The 14831-nt window shown below is 40.9% G+C and overlaps 1 protein-coding gene across 5 annotated transcripts in view; it reads right to left on the bottom strand.

The window, feature by feature from the left end:
- RNF111 (ring finger protein 111) overlaps positions 1-14831 on the bottom strand; it is a 163866-nt gene that overhangs the window by 98272 nt on the left and 50763 nt on the right. The window contains exons 1-2 of one of the 5 annotated variants that reach the window (XM_055098273.2): positions 11065-13438; positions 8187-8219 (exon numbers count right to left, since the gene is read on the bottom strand). The gene's annotated coding sequence lies outside the window, so the exon portion shown is untranslated. Of the gene's footprint in view, positions 1-8186; positions 8220-11064; positions 13439-14831 lie in introns of those variants that run through there. The other 4 variants (XM_055098274.2, XM_055098276.2, XM_063596689.1 and 1 more) reach the window with 4 other exon arrangements.

The raw sequence follows: 14831 nt of genomic DNA, 5'->3' as shown, positions 1-14831 counted from the left end.
ATCATGATATGCTGTTCTGGTTAAATTATAAGAAAATCCAGTTTCACACAAATATGTAGTTGAAAAAGGGAGTAGTATTTTTAATAACCTTTTCAGGTAAGTGTGGGTGTTATTCCTCTTTGATACTACCCCAAAACTTTACAAAGGCAGTTTGAACTTAATTGCAATGTGGAATTTGAAACCATATCAATGAAACCTCATACTATCAGTGAAAAAACAACTGCTCAATACTGCACTTTACATAGATCTTTCACCCAGACATGACTTTGTAACATCATGGTCATCTGAAAAATATTGTTTCACCAAGTTAGGCACCTCTTTCAAACATGACACATTTCATTATGTAACAGTAAAAAAATAAGTTTTGTTAATAACACAACCAATCTCATTGCAAAGTCCTGAGAAACTGCCAAAATTACAGTGACTGATAGGAGTTTTCCACAATTCTAATTTTTGCTTGAAAGTTTGAATTTTATCTTGGCAATAAATTCTGTCATTTGTTTTTCTTGAAGTGAAAGGCTCACTTCATTTATTTTTGAGAAAATATGTACAAATATCCAAGTTCACACAACTACAGTTTGCTTCTTTCAAGTAAAAATGTGTTCCATGAAAGAAGTGACTAGTTTGCTAATCCAGTTTATAACTAAATCAAACAAGTTCTTTTCTCAAAATAACCATCATACTTTGGTATGCAATGGAAGACCCTGTAACAACCTTCCCAAGAACATACGGACACACTGAGGGGAAGAAAACTCACTGTAATCTTTCAGAGTGTGGAGGGTGGGAGGAGGGAGAGGATAAGGAAAAATAACTAACAGGTACTAGGCTTAATACCTGGGTGGTGAAATAATCTGTACAACAAACTCTATGACACAAGTTTACCTATGTAACAAACCTGCATTTATACCCCTGAAGTTTAAAAAAAAAAAAAAAACTTCCCATTTTGTCACATGGAATATTAAAAACACATGTGCTTGGCCAGACACGGTGGCTCATGCCTGTAATCCCAGCACTTTGGGAGGCCGAGGCAGGCGGATCACGAGGTCAGGAGATCGAGACCAGCCTCACCAACATAGTGAAACCACGTCTCTACTAAAAATACAAAAAGTAGCCGGGTGTGGTGGCACGGGCCTGTAATCCCAGCTACTCCGGAGCCTGAGGCAGGAGAATTGATTCAACCTGGGAGGCAGAGATTACAGTGAGCCAGGATCGCCCCACTGCACTCCAGCCTGGGCAACGGAGTGAGACTCAGCTTCAAAAAAAACAAAAAAAAAACAAAAACAAAAAAAAACACATACACACATGTGCTCAAGAATCAAAAGAAATTTACAAATTAATTGTTTGTTTTTTTTTTGAGATGGAGTCTCACACTGTTGCCAGGCTGGAGTGCAGTGGCGCAATCTTGGCTCACTGCAACCTCTGCCTCCCGGGTTCAAGCCATCCTCCTGCCTCAGCCTCCGGAGTAGCTGGGATTACAGACATGTGCCACCACGCCCTGCTAATTTTGTATTTTTAGTAGAGATGGAGTTTCCCCATGTTGCCCAGGATGGTCTCGATCTCTTGACCTCGTGATGTGCCCACCTCAGCCTCCCAAAGTGCTGGGATTACAGGCGTGAGACACCATACCCAGCCCTGATTTTTTTTTTTTTAACTGCAAATGTGTAGTCATGAAGAACATAGTGATTACTAATGCAGTTTGGCCACTGTCTTGATTTGTGCTACAGGGCCATTAGTTTAATGCACCACTGTTTTTTGCACCATCAGTGCAAATGTCAACTGGTGTTCACATCAGTTACATAGAAAATGAGAACTTGGTAATATTCTGAAATAGTTTCAACCTGGTAGACCTCCTGAACACTTGGAAGAGCTACCTCAAGAGTCAACAGACCACACTCTGAGTACTACTACTCTGGATGCACATATAAAATACAGGAGGAAAGAGATACATCTTCAGAGAAAAGACTTGGGTCATAGGAAGACAAGAATGGCAAGGAGCCTTGTTTTTTTTCCCTGTACATTCTTTGTACCTTATAAATTTGGTACACTTTGTATATATTACTTTTCTCTGAAAAAATTAACTTAAAAAAAGACATTTAAACTGACATGAAAACTAAGTAAAAATTAAGCATATTAGTAGAAATATAAGTACACAAGTAAATACAGAGAAATATAAGCATACTACTTATAAATATAAAGGTATAGACTACAGAAATAATTTTTGAGAGCTAAAATGTTTCTGTTTAAGCAGTACAACTAGGAGATTAGGAGACTTGCATAGGAAACCACTGTTTTTCATTGTAAGTCTTTTGAAACTGACTTTTAAAACCATGTACAGATATTAATTGGTTGAAAATTTAAAATATTCAAAATATTACTTTGAAAAAACACATATTAAGTTAGATTGAATAAGTAAATAAAGCAAATATCCATACACAGGTGAGAAACTGGCTACGAAATATACCAAGATGTAACAGTAACTGCCTGGGTAAAAAAAAAAAAAAGTACTGATGAGTTTTCAATCACATACAAAAATTCTGTTTCATAATTTTTTAATTTTTTTTTTCTTGAGATGGAGTCTTGCTCTATTGCCCAGGCTGGAGTACAGTGGCATGATCTCGGCTCACTGCAACCTCCACCTCCCAGGTTCAAGTGATTCTCCTGCTCCAGCCACCCAAGTAGCTGGGATTACAGGCATGCACTACCCCACTTGGCTACTTTTTTTTTTGCATTTTTCAGTTGAGACAGGGTTTCACCACGTTGGCCAGGATGATCTCGAACTCCTGGCCTCAAGGGATCCGTATGCCTCAGCCTCCCGAAGTGCTGGGATTATAGGTATGAGCTACCGCACCCAGCCCAATTTTTAAAACTCATTTTAAAGTTTCTTAAAAAGCAACAGTTTTCTTCAGATTAGAATGTTTGATGACTTAGTTAAAAATAGTTAAAAGTATAAACTTCAGGTTTTTAATAAACAGTTAAGTGGCTAAACACACACACACAATCTTTTCTCATTTCATATGATCACAATTAAGAACATACCAGAACATAACTCATTATGGATTTGAAAAAGAAGAAAAAAATTGCTTTATGACAATAAGTTGCTGAGTCTTATGTGATTACTTCATAAAATCTTCAAAGAAATATAAACCTACTATCAAAAATCTAATTTAAATTTAGTTTCCTAGCGATGTCCTGATGCATGAAAAAAAAGATTATTCCTGTATATAAATAACACAACAGCAAATTGGATTGCTCACTAAAAGGAACCAGGGTTCCATGGAAAATGGCTCATTCCAAGACTGACAAAGGAAAGAAATAAGATGTGCTTGCAACATCTTGCTGTGCCAGAAAGACAGGAAATACTTAAAAAAAAAAAAAAAAAGGCCGGGGCACGGCATCTCATGCCTGTAATCCCAGCACTTTGAGAGGCTGAGGCAGGTGGATCACGAGGTCACAAGGTCAGGAGTTCAAGACCAGCCTGTCCAAGATAGTGAAACCCCGTCTCTACTAAAAATACAAAAATTAGCCAGGCATGGTGGCAGGCGCCTATAATCCCAGCTATTTGGGAGGCTGAGGCAGAGAATTGCTTGAACCCGGGAGGCAGAGGTTGCAGTGAGCCAAGATCGCGCCACTGCACTCCAGCCTGGGAGACAAGAGTGAGACTCCGTCAAAAAAAAAAAAATGAGGTTATGTTAAAAAGACACAGGAGCCCACTTGGAAAGGCTCCTAATGGACAAATCTGGGACAATTTGAACATCAAAATAAAGGTTATAATGGGTTATTTAACCCACTGAATAAAACAGGAAACACACGATTCTGTATTAATCAGATAAAAGAATGTCTCTTCCTTATAAAAGAATGTCCATTAGTGAAGAAAATGGATGAGTTACAAAATAAACACTTTCCAATCATTAGAGTAAAGATCAGTAAAGATCAGCATAGGCAAGAAACATCAATGGATGCTACATGGGCCTTGGGGGATGTGGGGAGTGATGAGGAACAGGATGATGTGATGAGGAGCAGAGTAGCTGCACTATCTCAAAGTTATCCCCACAGATTGCTTATTAGGTGCACTGTTCCACATTACAGGAGACTAAAGAGATATGACAACTAAATGCATTTTGTGATCCTGAACTGGGTCCTATGAGGAAAATGCTGTAAAGGGATAAATGCTATTATCGGGACAATTCGACAAAACTGGAAAATGAGCTGTAGATTAATATTATCAAAGTTTAATTTTCTGAATTTTGTAACTGGTGCAGTGATAACGCAAAAGAATACAATACACAGTGAATATTTAGAAACAAATGGGCATAATGCAATGTAATGGGCATAATGTAAGCAATTTACTTTTAAATGATTCAAGAGAGAATAAGAGGCCAGGCGCAATGGCTCACCCCAGCACTTTGGGAGGCTGAAGTACGCTGATCACTTAAAGTCATGGGTTTGAGACCAGCCTGGCCAAGAGGGTGAAACCTCGTCTCTAACTAAAATACAAAAATTAGCTGGACGTGGTGGCGGGCACCTATAATCTCAGCTACTCAGGAGGCTGAGGTAGGAGAATCGCTTGAACCTGGGAGATGGAGGTTACAGTGAGCCGAGATCACACTGCTGCACTCCAGCCTGGGCAACACAGCGAGACGCCACCTCAAAAGAAAAAAAAAAAAAAGAGAGAGAGAGAGAAAATAAGAAAGCAAGAGTGACAACATTAAAAATTGGTGAATCTGAATAATGAGTATTCAAGAGTTCTCAGTACTATTTTTTAAATCTTTCGTTAAGTTTGAAATTATGTCAAAATAAAAAATGTAAGTAGCCAGGCGTGGTGGCTCACGCCTGTAATCCCAGCACTTCGGGAGGCCAAGGCGGGAGGATTACTTGAGGTCAGGAGTTCGAGACCAGCCTGGCCAACATAGCGAAACCCCATCTCTACCAAAAATATAAAAAATAACCTGAGCGTGGTGGCGTGTACCTCTAATCCCAGCTACCTGGGAGGGTGAGTCAGGAAAATCACTTGAAGCTGGAAGGTGGAGGTGACAATGAGCCAAGATGGGGCCACTGCACTCCAGCCTGGGCCACAGAGTGAGACTCCATTAAAAAAAAAAAAATTTAAGTAACAACAAATTGGGATGTCAAAAGATAGTAAAATAAGTAATTTATTCGAGTGCCCTATAGTACATATGAATAAGGGAAATGACTACAACATTGATTCAGACTTGACACCTAGCCATATATAGAATTTCTTAAATTTTCTATTTGGTAGAAAAGGAAAAATATTTTTTAAGAATCCAATCACATACAAACTAAACTAAGATGCTAATCTTGTACGCCCTCAGGAAAACACAAAAATCTTCTCCATGTTAACACAATCCACACTGCCAAACTCTCCTTTCCACCAGCAAGCCATAAGCCCCTTCAGGCAGGTGTTAAGAGCCTGCCCTTTGTTTTAACTCAAGCACTGGCACAGTGCCTGAAATACAACACTCCTGTTTGTTGAATAAATACTGAACATTTACAAATAGAAATGAAATACTGTATTTTTATCAAAATGAAAAGAAGCGTGGAATGGAAGAGACACTTAAATATGGTACTTTCACAAATTTTGAGATGGAGCCTCACTGTGTTACTCAGGTTGGAGTGCAGTGGTGCAATCTCAGCTCACTGCAACCTCCACCTCCTGGGTTCAAGCAATTCTCCTGTCTCAGCCTCCCAAGCAGCTGGGATTACAGGCACCCACCACCACGCCCAGCTAATTTTTGTATTTACAGTTATATTTTTTTTATTTTTGTGTTTTTAGTAGAGACAAGGTTTCACCATGTTGGCCAGGCTGGTCTCGAACTCCCGATGTCAGGTGATCCACTCGCCTTGGCCTCCCAAAGTTCTGGGATTACAGGTGTGAGCCACTATACCTGGCCACTTTTACTAATTATTTTAAAACATTTTTATTTACAATTGAACATTTTCTTTTTTTTGAGATGAAATCTTGCTCTGTCACCCAGACTGGTGGGCAGTGGCGCAATCTTGGCTCACTGCAACCTCTGCCTCCTGGGTTCAAGTCATTCTCCTGCCTCAACCTCCCAAGTAGCTGGGATTACAAGCACCCGCCACCATGCCCGGCTACTTTTTGTATTTTTTAGTAGAGACAGGGTTTTGCCACGTTGGGCAGGCTGGTCTCAAACTCCTGACCTCAGGTGATCCGCCTGCCTCAGCCTCCCAAAGTGCTAGGATTACTACAGGTGTGCACCACCATGTCCAGCCTAAACATGAATGAACGTTTTCAAAAAAATATTATTTTATTTTATTTCATTTACTTATTTATTTTGAGATAGGGTCTGGCTTTGTCACCGAGGCTGGAATGCAGTGGCACAATCTCGGCTCATTGCAACCTCTGCCTCCCGGGCTCAAGCCATCCTCTCACCTCAGCCTCCCGAGTAGCTGGGACTACAGGCATGTGCCATTATGCCTGTCTAATTTTTGTATTTTTTTGGTACAGCCAGAATTTCGTCACATTGCCCAGGCTAGTCTCAAACTCCTGGGCTCAAGCAATCCACCTTCCTCAGCCTCCCAAAGTGCTATGATTACAGGCATGAGCCACTGGGCCCGGCCAAAAAAAAATATTTTAAAATATGAACATTTTCAAACCTCACAAAAGCAGAGAACAATATTATTAATACCCATGTACCCATCACCCCAACCCAACAATTATCCAGATTGTGCCAGACCTGCTTCATCTATCTTATCTCCCTCCACCACATTTTTTGGTTTTTATCTGGTATCTGTTTAAAATAACAGACATTTCTGGGCACGGTGGCCCACGTCTGTAATCCCAGCACTTTGGGAGGCCGAGACGGGCGAATCACCTGAGATCACGAGTTCAAGACCAGCCTGGCTAACATGGTGAAAAACCGTTTCTACTAAAAATACAAAAAGTTAGCAGGCGTGGTGGCGCGCTCCTGTAATCCCAGCTACTCAGGAGACTGATGCAGAAGAATTGCTTGAACCCGGGAGGTGGAGGCTTCAGTGAGCTGAGATCACGCCACTGCACTCCAGCTTGGGCAACGACGGAAACTCCATCTCAAAATAAAATAAAATAAAATACCAGACATTTGCAAGTTTTCTCCCTCATTCCTCAGTCTCTATTACTAATAAAAAGTGGGCATTTTCTTACATAAACATAATGCCATTATCATCCCTAACAAAGTTACAATAACTCCTTGATATCATCTAATACCCATCCATATTCAGATTTCCCCCAATGTTTCAAAAATGACTTTCTACAATTGGTTTGAGTCAGGGTTTAAACAACACCAACATATTGTATTTGGTTACTACACATAAAATAATTTTAATCTGTCTACATCATCTGACAGCAAATATGAAAAGCTTAACAGACAAACCAAATAATTAATTTACATTTGTAGATTCTCTAGAATCAAACCTCACCTAATGCATTTGCCGCCCCTGCTATCTATAGCAGTCTTCCTCCAAATCGTCACTATGGCTGATTTTTTCTAGTCATTGAAGTCACAGGTCAAATTACCACCTCTAAAAAGGCCCTCCCTAACCACTCAATCTATAGTAAAACCACTTCCATCCATGCCGTATCACATGGTCCTATTTTCCTCATGGCACTTACCACTACCTGAAACCATTCTGTTTATTATGTTCCCACACACAGAACAGAATGTCAGCTCCATGAAGGCAGAGTGCCTTCACTGAAGACCAGTGACTGTGCCTAGAACATGAGACATTCAATAAATGTATCTACGTAATAATGCAGTACCGCTCTTTAAAATGTAAGCTCAGCTAAGTATTTGGAGGCTTTTTTGTTGTTTTGTTTTTTTTCGAGATGGAGTCTTGCTCTGTCACCCAGGCTGGAGTGCAGATCTCAGCTCAGTGGAACCTCCACCTCCCGGGTTCAAGCAATTCTGCCTTACCCTCTTGAGCAGCCAGGATTACAGGCGCATGCCACCACCATGCCCAGCTAAATTTTTTTTTTTTTTTTTTTTAGTACAGGCGGGGTTTCACCATGTTGGCCTGGCTGCTCTCGAACCCCTGACCTCATGATCTACCTGCCTCGGCTTCCCAAAGTGCTGGGATTACAGGTATGAGCAAGCGCACCCAGCCTCAGCTAAGTATTTGTCTTTAAACATTTGTAATTCACTCCTCACGTAATGATATAAATTGAGTACCTGTAGAAACCTGGGCCAGCTGTTACCAAGAATCTGTAGGATGTAGGAAAGAAACAAACAGAGGTATAAGACATTCAAATGTAATTGTGGACTTTTACTGAACAATAATTACAGGTTTCTGAAAGAAAAACAAATTATTCCAGATGATTTTTAAAATGTTACCAGGAGTAATAAAAAAATTTCATTTTTAGTACCATCTGAAAGCTATTAAAGCTTCAGTAATTAATATCTACAATGGGACAACAATAGCAATAATATGTGGAACAACAATCATAGTTTTTTTGTTTGTTTGTTTTGAGAAACAGTCTCGCTCTGTCGCCCAAGCTGGAGTGCAGTGAGTGGCACGATCTCCGCTTACTGCAACCTCCGCCTCCGAGGTTCAAGCCATTCTCCTGCCTCAGCTTCCCAGGCAGCTGGGACTACAGGCGCACACCACTAAGCTCGGCTAATTTTTTGTATTTTCAGTAGAGATGGGGTTTCACCATTTTGGCCAGACTGGTCACCTCAAGTGATTCGCCCGCCTTGGCCTCCCAAAGTGCTGGGATTACAGGAGTGAGCCACCACGCCTGGCCCACAGTTTCATGACAGGTTTTACACATACACATTTCATGAGGGAATTGATGCTTTTTGTACAGCATTTCTTTCTGGGGATTCAATTACGACAAACACAACAATGAATACCAAAAACCTAACTAGATATACAAACCATTAAATTTGGGACCTAAAGAAAACCAAAGTTATCTATTCTACAATTCTCATTTAAAGAGAGACCTGAAGCCCAAGGAGGGTTAACAATAAACTCGGAGATCTAATGTATAGCAAGCAAAGATAGATTTAAAATCTAGATCTCCTGTCCTTAGCCCTATATTATTTCATAAGATAACGTTACCCATAGAACGGTAATGTCAAGTTATAACATATTTTAACTGCTATCATTTTTCAGATGGTCTCTTTTATTTCCTACTGAAGTCTTGGCCCAAAAGGGGAGAAAAAGTCAAAAGAAGGGCACATAAGTATGCCTCAAGTAAAGCATGATACAGAAACCTCTCTTTAAACTATAACAAAAAAAAAAAAGAAGGAAACATCTAAAAATCTAAATGGTTTGATTCAATTAGTTTCCTTTATATTTTTTATTTTAAAGTAAAATAACTAGGAGTATCTGCTAAATGACTGCACCTTAGCTTTATACAAGCAAGGTGCTTTTCTCTTAAACATCACAATAGCTCTCTCTCAATAATCTGTAGAAATGGAGTATCAAAGTGAAATTCGTTAAGGTGTAACCTCTGCTGTAATGCATTTTTCACCAAAATGAAGTCACTTTGTTTATACCTTTCTTTAAAAACCAGTTCTATGTCTGGTGAAATAACTAGCAAACAAGTGGCCAACAGACACCAAACAAAAGTTAAAAAGTGACAGAAGGATCTGCACATGATATAGTACCCGTGATAAACAAGGAGACTCATTCTTCCTACTTTTTCCTAAAATATTATTTAGATTTATAAACACCCTCACCAATTCTTAGAATACTATTGTGAATCTTTGGTCACAAACAAATGAGCAGGAGAGAGATGATAAAGTCATTTGTCCAAGGTTAAATGGCAAGAAAGTGTCCAAAATAAGATAAATCAAGGCTTTAAAAAAATCAATTTAAAATGATTGTAAAAGTAAAAGGGCTTCCTTCTTATCCATCTGTTTCACCTCACAAATATAACCAGACTAGGGTGAAACAATGTGGCTTATACTGACATGAAGATTTTTACAAAAATACACATAGTAACAAACTATCAAAAGGTGTATCTTTACTGTAATAAAGCTGAGTCCAGCGTTACAGAACTTGTGTATGGTAATCTCAAAATCACATTCAAGCATTTACAAGCATCACATACACACACAACAAAAATGGGAAAGGAAATGGAACCTTAGCTTATGTTTTTCCCAGTTTGTTCTTTTTAGTTCAAGAGGCCCCTAAAACAAGAAAATTACAGATAAAATACCAAATGAAATAAAGTTTAGATTAAGTCACATTCAAAAGCTACAGGAAATCCTACAAAACGTAGTCTATGTCAGCTGGCATCTTACCATTCAAGAGAATTCTAAATTAATGCCGCACATAAATCAAGAAACAGGAAAGCTTACAACAACACAATGGAGTCACCCCACACTACACACACGAACAAATTAAATGAATACCTCATACTTTCTGGTATTTTTTGAATAATCAAAACTTAGGTTGAGAAATACCCATCTGTAAAGATCTATCTACTATAACCTATTTAAGAACTGTTGTAACAAATCTATTTCTGCTGCACTGAACAGATATTCCCACTATAGCACTGACACTGACTCTGATAAATTATCCAAGGACAATAGTAAAAACATCAGCTTCTTTTTAAATGACCAACAAGCCAACTCCATACAAAATCTGACGCGTCTGTATTTCAGCTGTTCCGCGGACTACGTTTCCTTGATCACAGCAGCAGCAGGCGACTCCCTAGCCGTCAGGGCTGACTTAGCGCCCTCCAACTCCCCGGGTCCGGGTTACCTTCATCACTCCATTGTCAAATCGCACTCCCACGCCTCGGTCCTCAGCCCCCATCCTGAGACTCTAGGGACAGTCGGAAGTGGGAGAGAAATCCCCTCACCCACACTCCCTCACTGTAGGCTGTGGGTGTGTCGGTAGACGAATGCCTTGCCAAAACACAAATCGTCTGCGGAGACCCAGACCCTAAGTCACCACCGAGCCAGAGTTAACCGGCCGGTCGCCGACCCCAGCCTTCCGCGGCCGCAGCCCTTCCTCTTTCTCCCCTCCAGGCCGGCCCCTCCCCCGTTGCGCGCACGCGCGGCCTCCAATGGATCCCCTCCCCCCTGTTCCTCTCACCTTAATCATTAGCCACCCTCTTCTCTTCCAGGGTCCGGGAATCACTGACCCAGGAAGGAAGACAGAAATGTAAGGCGTAAAGAGTAATGCGTCGAGAGCCAGCGATCTGCGCCTCAGACGTCGGCCTAATAGGCCCCTAGAGTCAAGAGCAGTGTCTGTCACCGCCACCAAAACTGTACGTGCGGCAGCGCCTGGACTCGGCCCAGCTAAGCCGGCGTGGGTTCAGAATGCCTAATTTGGTTCCACAAGAACTCCTTCTCTGAAGCTGCGGGCGTTTCTACGCTGCGCAAACCGAACACCTCCTCGCCGTCGCCACCACTGCCGCTGCTCCCCTACAGCCGCCGCCGCCGCTTCGCCGCCGCCGCCGCCGCCTAACCAATTCCTCCCCTACCGAGGAGAGCACGACACTAGGGCTCTTTACGACAGTTCGGAAAGTGAGAGCGCAGTAGCCTTCACGCCTCCATTAACATCTGTTTCTGCGCTTGCTCGATTCCCGTTTTTCACCGTCCCGCCCCCTCGGTCCCGGCCCTCCCCCTTTGTACTGGTTTTATCAGTCTGTTGGCGAACTGAAAGGTGTCACAAAGCTCATTATTTAATTTTCTTTGGTGATTATGCGTTCAACATTTAAGCCAAATCTTGACTACATCTTGGTTCATTTTTTCGTAACTAAAAATTAACCAACTACAGAATTAATACATTTACAGATATACGTAAACAAAAACATCATGGGTTAGTGTCTTTCACAACAAATGATACCCATATCATATGCGCTAATGACATAAAGATCACGGCACCTCACTGTTAAAGTGAATTTGCTTCCGGAATCAGATCAAAAGTGGTCACATATCTCCTGCGAAGTCGAGCTGTACAATCGCATAAGCCTCCTTGTTTATTTTATAAAAGTCAGTAGATAACAAATGCGTCATTATATGCATTAGGAGGATAGAGAGAGGATGAGCTTTAGAGTCCATCAGGCAGACTTCCTTTCAAAGTCCAGTGGTGCCACTTAAGAGTTCTCTGATTGATGAGATCCTTATAAATCTTAGTTTCCTCCTCTATAAATTGGGATAACGTATTTACCTCAAAAGGTTCTTGTTAGATTAAATGAGACAATTTATATAATGCTCTGAACATTACTTGCCAATTAAGTGTTCACTAAACATTAATTCCCTCCCTTTGCCATCAACTCATCTTTTTCAATACTTTTTTTGTTCACTCATATTTTCCGTATCATTCAGTAAGCAAATGATTTTGGCCGGGCACGGTGGCTCATGCCTGTAATCCCAGCACTTTGGGAGGCCTAGGCGGGTGGACTACCTGAGATCAGGAGTTCAAGACCAGCCTGGCCAACATGGTGAAACTCCTTCTCCACTAAAAATACAAAAACTAGCTGGGCGTGGTGGCGGACGCCTGTAATCCCAGCTACTCGGCAGGCTGAGGCAGGAGAATCGCTTGAGCCAGGGTGGCCGAGGTTGCAGTGAGCCATGATCAAGCCATTGCACCCCAGCCCGGGTGACAGGGAGACTCCGTCTCCAAGAAAAAAAAAAAAGGCTGGGCGCGGTGGCTCATGCCTGTAATCCCAGCACTTTTGGAGGCCAAGGCGGGCGGATCATGAGGTCAGGAGATGGAGACCATCCTGGCTAACACGGTGAAACGCCGTCTCCACTAAAAATACAAAAAATTAGCCGGGCGTAGTGGCGGGCGCCTGTAACCCCAGCTACTCGGGAGGCTGACACAGGAGAATTGCTAGGACCCGGGAGGCAGAGGTTGTAGTGAGTGCGAGATTGTGCCACTGCACTCCAGCCTGGGCGACAGAGTGAGATTCCGTCTCAAAACAAACAAACAAACAAAACACACACACACACACACACACACACACAAATGATTTTAAAATTACAATAATGATCAAGGATAGCAGATTGTGTGGGGAAACTAAAAGAGCATTCGACTAGGATTTTCCTCAATCCTCCTATTTTCTCACTCTTAAACATAGAATTTTGCCCGGACTATCTTATCTTCTCCCTTGATTTTAACTGTTACTATCTTATGACTTCTCAAACCTGTATTTCCAGCTCTAACCTTTTTTCTGAAGCTTTTGACCTGTGCTCTTCAATTAGGTAGACACCAGCCATATGTGGCTGCTGAGCACTTAAAATGTGGCTAGACTCCCTCCGCTTCTCCCTCTCCCCTCCCCTTTTCCTTTTCCGTCTCCCTAAAAAAATAAATAAATAAAAATAATTGAGAAGTGCTTTAAGTGAAAAATACACGTCGAATTTCCAAGGTACAATACAAAAAAAGACTGAAAAATCTCAGTACTTTTTAATATTTATTATATGTTGAAATAATATTTTGGATATATTGGGTTAAATCAGTGGTTCTGAAGCTGGGATGATTTAGCAACATCCGGAGACATTGTTGTTTGTTACAACTCAGGGAGGAGGGGCGTGGCTACTGGCATCTATCCACTAGGATAGAGACTAGGGATGCTGGCCTCTCCACAACAAAGAATTCTTTGGCCGAAAATGTTAATAATGCAGTTGAGAAACCCCAGATGAAATAAAAGGGTGAGGGCTTCAACCCTGTTGGGATGCTGAAGGAAAAGAGTCAGTAGAAAAAAGGAGTGGAAAGATAAAGAAAATAAAGGGATGCTCAATGGAGAAAAATACCTATGGAGCCAGAGGAAATGAGATTTAAAGCTCAGATGGAAATTTAGCCTTGGATAGGAGAAGGGATGGCCTTTCCACTGAAACAGGTGAGAAGGAAGAAGACTGCAGTTTAGGTATGTTAGCTTCAGGGGGCAAATTGAGGGCTTGTTCACTGAATGACCTTGACTTCCTTATGAAACATGAGGCAGGGCCATCTATAAACATATGAGCTTTGGAAAATGCTGGGTGGAGAGTGACTAGAAGAGATTTTAAAAATCAGAATAGTCACTAACATAATGGCAGAAGGGCAACAAATCAAAGCCCAGAGCAGAAGAGGAGTGCGGTTGAAGGGACAGGTGTTATGCAGTTGTATTTAGAGGAATAATGGTAGATTCAGGTGAGAAGCAGCTCTCACCTAATTTACACATAACAATTTTCTGATTTCTATGCTTCTGCTTCCACCACTGTCACCACACCACCCCAAACTCAACCTTAAGCCACAGTTAGAGTATGGCAGAAACTGATTAGACATTAAATTGCTTAAATCTTTCAATGATCCTCCATCACCTTCAAGTTAAAAATCCTTAGCATGACAAATAAAGCCCTTCAAAATCCAGATTCTTCAGTATCACTTCATACCAGCCCTAGTTCCCATCCTGTCCCCTGACCCTTCCTGGACCTCGGTGGACTTCTCAAACTTCTTGTAATTCTCCAGGAAAAAAAAATATATATATATATATAATATATAAAAGAATATATAATATATATTATATATATAAAAGAATATATGTTATATATAAGAATATATAATATATATGTAAAAGAATATATATATATTATTCCTATATAACTATCAATTTTCCCCATGAAGCTAACAAACCTAATTGCATTAGTACAATCTCACTTCTTCCCTCTCACGTGTTTCAGTGGAAAGGCTATCCTTTCTCCTATCCAAGGCTAATTCTTCCATGTGAGATTTGGATCTCATTTCCTCTGCCTACATAGGAACTTTCTTCAACTGACCATCTTTTTATTTCCATTATCTTTCCTCTCTCTTTTTCTACTGTTTCTTACCCTTCAGAATACCAGCAAGGTTCAAGACTCACCCGATCTTAACTCCAT

Source organism: Pan paniscus, chromosome 16 (assembly GCF_029289425.2).
Source record: "Pan paniscus chromosome 16, NHGRI_mPanPan1-v2.0_pri, whole genome shotgun sequence".
Classification (NCBI taxonomy): Eukaryota; Metazoa; Chordata; class Mammalia; order Primates; family Hominidae; genus Pan; species Pan paniscus.
The sequence above is the reverse complement of the archived record's forward strand: the minus strand, read 5'-3'. Positions and strand labels throughout refer to the sequence as shown.